This window comes from Montipora capricornis, chromosome 1, assembly GCF_036669925.1.
Source record: "Montipora capricornis isolate CH-2021 chromosome 1, ASM3666992v2, whole genome shotgun sequence".
NCBI lineage: Eukaryota > Metazoa > Cnidaria > Anthozoa > Scleractinia > Acroporidae > Montipora > Montipora capricornis.
Genome location: NC_090883.1, coordinates 42,200,377 through 42,207,876, shown reverse-complemented (window position 1 = coordinate 42,207,876; position 7,500 = coordinate 42,200,377). Strand labels below are relative to the sequence as shown.

The window sequence follows — 7,500 nt, the reverse complement described above, 5'->3', positions numbered from 1 at the left end:
ACCTTACAACCTCTATTTGTTTAAAAAAAAAAAGCTTTGCGCTACATGACATTCTCAAAATTCGATGAGCACTCAAGTCCTTTGTTTAAAAAAATTAAATATTATTAAACTACGTGACCTGGTCTCCTATCATATTGCATTATTTATGTATAGATTTAAAAATAGATTATTACCTCTTGTTTTTGATACCTTCTTTTCTGAAGTGAGTGAGGTTCATACAAGATATGCAGCGAAACAATCATATTACCTTCCCAGAGTTAGAACGAAATATGGTAAATCAGGAGCCCATCTGGAGCGTGCAACTTCCATACAGCGTCTGTGAAACGGCGTTTTCACAAGTAGGTTTATTTTTAGACTTTCTTTTCTCGCGAATTAGGTCAAAAAACAAAGGTCATCGGGCTCCTGTTGGAGTCTCATTCGCGGGAAATTCAATCTAAAAATAAATCGGTCTGTAAAAACGCCGTTACACGAACACAGTTGAGTTGTAGGCTCCGGGTCATGGGTTCCTGGGTAAATTTAATATAAGATTTCGAGCGCCTATGATTTGGAATTCAATTAAAGAAGAGATTAAAACTGCCTCTCTTTCAAAATTTAAATTAAGTCTTCAGGAACATTATCTTAAATTATATTGATGATACTCTTCGTAAAAAGGTTCATTTTAAAATATTACGAAAATGTTTAAAAAATATAATTATATATTCTTTCTAGCTGTATTTTCAAGTTTACCGGTACCTTATACACTGTAGTTGTCACGTTTATGTGCATGTTAGTATTAGTATTAGCGTTACGTTTGTGTGTACGGTAGTTAGTGTATATGTTATTGTACCTCCGCTGTTCATATTTAATTTAATATATCTGATCCAGCGCCCTGACATTTTTAACTTTATAGTTATTTCAGGGTGCTGGTGCCCTTTTAGTTATCATATTTAAATTTAATTGCTTTTGTAACTTACTTTATTTAAATCTCTCGGGTACAATAAATATTAGTGTTGTTGTTGTAGTGATCTGTTTCTAAATATTTTACTAAATGTGATGTTATGTACAACACTTCCGCATGGTCTTTGTGGGGTGCAGGGATGGCGCAGTGGTGAGAGCACTCGCCTCCCACCAATGTGGCCCGGGTTCGATTCCCGCACTCGGCGTCATATGTGGTTTGAGTTTGTTGGTTCTCTACTCTGCACCGAGAGGTTTTCTCCGGGTACTCCGGTTTCCCCTGACTCCTCAAAAACCAAGATTTGACTTGATTTGCATTCATTGTTAAATTCAGTTTACAGTGCCCCCAATTAGTTCTCCCGCATAGAACGACTAGACACTTAAATAAAGTTCCTTTCCTTTTTTTCCCTTTTTCCTTTGACATGCAATGTGTTGCTTGTTTGCGTGCAAGGAATAAAATCGGGAGGTTTTTTTGCCCCTTATAGCAAATATGTTGTTTGTAATTTTACAAAAATTACCTTGTAAATAGCATATTTTACCTGAGTGAACATTATAGCACCGAAATTTGTGGGTTGAAAAGGTTTTTGTGAGATTCATCGTGTTGTGTAAATATTAACTAATTTGCATATGTGGGTTGAAGTTCTCACAACGATGACAGGAATTCTTGCTGTTTATTTATTCTAGTGTTTGGGAAGCCAACAATATTTCTTTAAGTTTGTCGACTTTATCTACTGCCAGGAGCCCATTACTCATGGGCTCCTGCTACTGCGTACTACTGTACGTTCTTGACCAAATTTAATTTATGCAACAATTTCAAACAAGAAGCTATTTTAAGACTATTTCGGGGCTGATGATTTGTTAGGGTGTTTGAGAATGAGTACGAAAATTTGAGGAGGACAAACAGGTACCAAAGGCAACCCAGTTTACGATCTTAGGGCGTCTAGTTTTTATTAACAAGTGAATTGTTTCGCTCGATCCAATATCGCGGCCGATTCTCGAAGAATAATTAACAATTATCCTGAAAAATCGCGCGAAATATCGCCTGATACTTAACCGACGAGGCCGTAGCCAAGTTGGCTAAAACTGAGGCGACATTCCGCAAGATTGAGAAGGATAATTGTTTTATTATTCAACACATTAATGACAAAGCACAATTTCCCACGTTTAATGGCAAAAAAAGCTGACTTTGGTGCTGTGCTTCGACATCAGACATGGATTTCCTTATAGTGGCTGCCAGAGGTGCCTTAGGTATGCCTTTGGCCCGATGCCATGAGCCCCATATGGACCTTGAAAAGCCCTTAAGGGAAGCAGACAATCAAGTATGTTGTATTAGGTTCTAAAGTAAGCAAGCAACACATAGCTTTATTTAAAGAATTTTATTTCCTGAAGTAAAAAATACTAACAATAAACTTAAAGTAACTTTTAAAAATAAGGGTCGAAAAGCTTAATATAGATAAATATTATAATATGCTGCTAACTTCAAAAATTTAATTTATGGTAAATTAAAACACGGAAAGCTTATTGTGGTACCATTTAAACTGTATTGTTATTTACAGCATGTGGCCTGAGAGCTGTGTTTCGATTGGCTTTCATCCCATACTGTTGTAATACATGTAACTATTTCTACGATACAATATCAACCCTCCAAAGGGATGTGTGAGAGCTTATAAGAGTATTATGATCAGTTTCTGAAACTTACAAGTTATGAAATGGCTGTCATATGGAAACAAAAAAATTCTTGTTAACTACTGGCACTGTGTTTACAGAATTAAAAACGTTTGTCCAGTATAGGACATCTCAATTTAACATGATCTTCAAAGCAATAAATTATACAAACAAGAATGAGCAACATATCACAAATCACATTTCCCAGTGTCTCACATCATGTCTTGGAGATGCGTCAACAGATTAACAAGCGTAAGACGACAGATTTTGACTCGCAGTTCAGTGTTAAGACACTGAATTTATACCTAGACAAAAAAAATGAATAACTTTATAGAAATTTGAATAACTTTTGTATCCTTTATCCTCCTGATGAGAAGAATCATTCCTTCCTTTGAAAGAGTATATCCTGATGATTCTTTTAAATAACTATTTTTGCCACTAATATTATTTCAAACCAAAAGATTGCACATGATAGAGACAGCCAAGCATGCAGATGTAAAATGTTTGCCTAAAATTCCTGTCATAAGACTATTCTATGCAACTCAAAGGTCTTGAATGCTTTACAAGTTGATGTGTGAAGGTGATTTTTAAGGTTAAGATTGTAACAAAATACTATTATTGTTAAAATTTATACTTTTAAAAAGTTCTTAAGACTTGGTACTAAAAAAAAGGCTAAAACAATGAACTAATGGCATGCCTCACTGCAGCAGAGTTCCCCATGTGTTAGAACTCTATAGCCATTAAGTCTTCTTCATACAATGCTATGATCAACATAATCACAAATCCCAGAAGCAGACCAAAGCTTTGCATCAAAAACGTGACTAAAGGTTCTGTCTGCAATGCTTCGCTGTGCATTAGATCAGGAAGCTGCAGAGAAACAAAAAAACATGTTATAAAATTAGTAATACATTTCTCATAATTTATTGAAATGACTGACTGTGATATCACTGATGGAAATCTGAAACAATCATTCATTTCAATAGCAAGAACGTTGTTAATAGAAAGGTTTGATTTCTGCAAAGGAGCATTCAGATTTTTAACAAGTATTCCAAGTCACTATTACCATCTCTTCAATGATAGAGTTGTACGACCAAGTCAAAGGAATGCAAAAATTACATGTATGGGATGGAGTGGTCCTGATGCACAGCATAGTTCAAGGACTACATGTATATTGAACCCATCAAAAGAAAGAAAATTTTTGGATTGCCCAAACGAGTCCTCCATCACATTTTATATATAGCAGTGTTACTGCCTTTGGTAGCAAAATTATTCTATAACCATGATTCTGCATAATAATTATGCTACCAGAATTGTAAATACATTTGACTGGCATCTAGCCAGAGTAGCTGGCGGTACTGTTGGCGCAAGAGGCAAATTAACAGCACCCCTCCCCATTCTTGGAGCATGCTTTGCCACTTGTTAATTTGCCTCTTGCGCCAACAATTGACTAAGTCGTAAATGCCACAACACTTTGTTTGTCCCTCCCAAATTTTGCATAAGCAATGTTTCCTGTTTCTCTTGGGACTTACATGTACAATGGTCCCAAGAGAAAACAAAAACAATGCGTATCCAACACTTGGGGGGTCAAACAAAGAGTATTATTGTATTTTCCACTTCAGTCAATACCGCCAGCTATGCAGTGTAACTGGTATCATGAAAACAGGACTTGCAAATATGGGCTTAATTACAGGAGATGCATGCCAACCTTAATGAGCATCACAAAGCATCCCCAAACCATCTCATCCTTGACCTTACTTGCGTCCAAAATAATTTATTATTGCCACTTCTGACCACTTAGGTTTCCCAATAAGTAAACATAGACAGTGAGGAGTTGTACTATTTTCAGTGTGTTTACAAAGCATTGGAAAAAGTAAACATCTTACCATATCAACCAATGCCACATAGAGGAACATTCCCCCAGCGATAGCAAATATCCAGAAACGCACTTCACCCTCTTGACCAATGTAAATACCAATGGCTAAACCAATGTAACAGGACAATGCAGAAAGAAAGTTAGCCAACAAAGCCATCTTGACTGACATACCAGCTGTTAATAGTACCGCAAAATCACCTGTTGGCAAAATAGCACAATGCAGTTTTAATTTGGTAGTGAACTAATTTACATGTAAATGACCCAAAAAATAACTAAATTGACAGCTACCCCAAAAGGGGCTTTTGAAGGGCCAAAAACAATTTGGATAGAAAGAAGCATCAGTGCAGTTAAGAATGCCACATTGGAGCAGAGATGGCGCAGTGGTGAGGGCACTTGCCTCCCACCAATGTGGCCCGGGTTCGATTCCCAGACTCTGTGTCACATGTGGGTTGAATTTGTTGGTTCTCTTCTCTGCTCTGAGAGGTTTTTCTCTGCAGTGGGTACCTCTGGTTTTCCCCTCTCCTCAAAACCCAACCAACAATTTGATTTTGAGTTAATTTGATTTGATTTTGGTACAGTGTCCTTAATTAGTACTCCTGTGCTAAATACCGACGACAATTAAATAGAGTTCATTATTATTATTATTATTATGATTGTGTTGATGTGCTAAGTACCGACGACAATTAAATAGAGTTCATTATTATTATTATTATTATTGTGGAAGACAGGCCAGTTGAATGTATTCAAACAAGAAGCCAAGAAATTGAACCACAGACTACTCAGGGCAACTCCTGCTGATGATCAACCAAAACCCCTTTATTAATGCTAACCTTAAGCCTAGACATTGTTTTAGGCCTTGTGTTAGCATTAGCAAAGAGCTTGGGCTTTTCCCACAGTATGCATTGATCTGTATATTTTTACAATGACCAGTGGTCAAACATGAATTGAATTGAAGGCAACAAAAAAAACACATTTTGACATGCTAAGACTAATAGTCAATTTAAAAAGAAATAATTATATGGTTTTTTATAAATGGCAAAAATAACTGAAAAAACTTTGAGGGAAGGATTTCAAGCCATTGCCCTAAGTTGAATTCAACTTTAAATTGCATGTACCATGATACAATGTTTGCCTCCTGCGTTACTTCGAAATAAAGTAATCATGATAAATTAAATACCAAGTTCATGAGGCAGCTCATGACAAAACACTGCAATCGAGGTACTGATTCCTCCAGAAACACCAGAGTTGCCCCCTTCAGAGAATGCAGCACCAATAGCAAGCCCATCACTCAAGTTATGAAGAGTATCTCCAATTATTATCATCCATGCCACTGCGGATATGTTTTTCAATGTTTTCTTGCCGTCCTCATTACTGAACAAACTCTTCTTGGGGTTGCCTGATGCATTCTGTGGGACACCATTAGGAAAATTCTCCAAGCCAACCTTAGTAGACTGCACAAAATAGGGAGAAAATCAATGTATTAGTCTTTCAATCACGATTTGATTTCACAATAGTTCATTGGTTACACTTGCAGAAAAGTAGAAAATTACTGGTAACCATTAACTTGAGATGTTGGCAAAGAAGCCTAAATAATGCCAGACCAGAAAGGTCCCTTTGAGTTCAAACCTGAATTTTTTGTGGGCTTCTAAAAATTAATGTTTTTCCTTAGCTCTATCACTTCTAAGAGTGACACAGATTCTACTCTGTCTATTGCCAGACAACTTCACTTGTCAGTGGGGGGGGGGGGGGGGGCCGTGGGGTTGAAAGGGTTAACTGAAGCACGGTTAGCGCTAACCAGCATTAAATACTATGGAAACCTGTAAGTTTTGATACCTCTTAGCCAATGGTTAGCACTAACCAGGCTTTGAGCAACCCGCCCCTGATAAGAACTGCAATTAAAATTACCAATAACAATGACTGTTTTCATAATCTGACACACAGACATTGCCTTTTATGAAGTTTAATCAATCTAGGCATTGTTGAAGAGCACAATCATCTTTAACATTATTATATGTTATTGTTGGTTAATTAAATAAACCTTTGCAATCAACACCACAACTTAAATTAAAACTAGAAGAATTGGAGAATTATGAATGAAGCTTTAAGTCAAATCAATAATAATTGCTACAGTTACAGTGTACAAAACCACCGAATCAAAATAATACTAGTTAATAATAATTAATGTCAGTATTCTTTGTAACAAGCTTTTAAATATATATAGTTTTTAAGATGTTCTTTCATGAACTTCAAATGAGTTAAAGATTATTCTTAAAATCCATTAAGCACTCTTAAAGAAATGCAAATTATTAATTCACCATTAATAAAAAGCTCTTCTTCATGCCAAAAAAACACACAAAAAACGCATTAAACGAAAATCTGTCTGTAATCCATGTAAAAATCTTGCCAAGGTCAAATGTTTAGTTTCAAAACAACTTTCACTTTTTCATCCATACCCAGAACAGCAAGACTTCATAATCACGAAATATTTTTCTACTCACCACATTTGTCAAAATGATGTCCCCATTATCCACAGGCACTTTCTCCTTGTTCTCCATCTTAACAAATGAAGGAACTCCTTCATGATGTTCAAATCTCGAACACTTCCTTTCCTTTTTGAAACTCATGTGCCAACTTGAAGGCCCAAGAAGCTAAACACAGAGAAAACAATGCTAGTACTAGACTAAGGGTGCTTTCATCTTGTCAGAACTGGCCAGCCAGACCCATCACTTTGCAAAGAAAATGCAACCATTTGAAGGAACACTTGCATGATATTCCCTTGTATTCTTCTGGAGGAGTATATATGATCCTCGAAGTGTGTTAATTTGAATGTGTTGTAGAGTTATTCCTTCCAAATGCCCGGTCTGGCCGGTCAGTTCTGTTAAATGGAAAGCGCCCTAAGTGTGGTCTGTCTTCATACTTGACTCTAACCCATTGACTCCTGGGGGTTCCCCATCCACGAGTAAAATCGTCTGGCGTTAGACAGAGTAAAATACTCTGGCGTTAGAGTAAAATACTAAGTCTGGCTGGTT

At 36.6% G+C, this 7,500-nt stretch overlaps 1 pseudogene; it reads right to left on the bottom strand.

Annotated features, from left to right (window-relative positions):
- Positions 1 to 2,293: 2,293 nt before the first annotated feature.
- Positions 2,294 to 7,500, bottom strand: part of LOC138044670 (metal cation symporter ZIP14-like) — a 63,550-nt pseudogene continuing 58,343 nt past the window's right edge.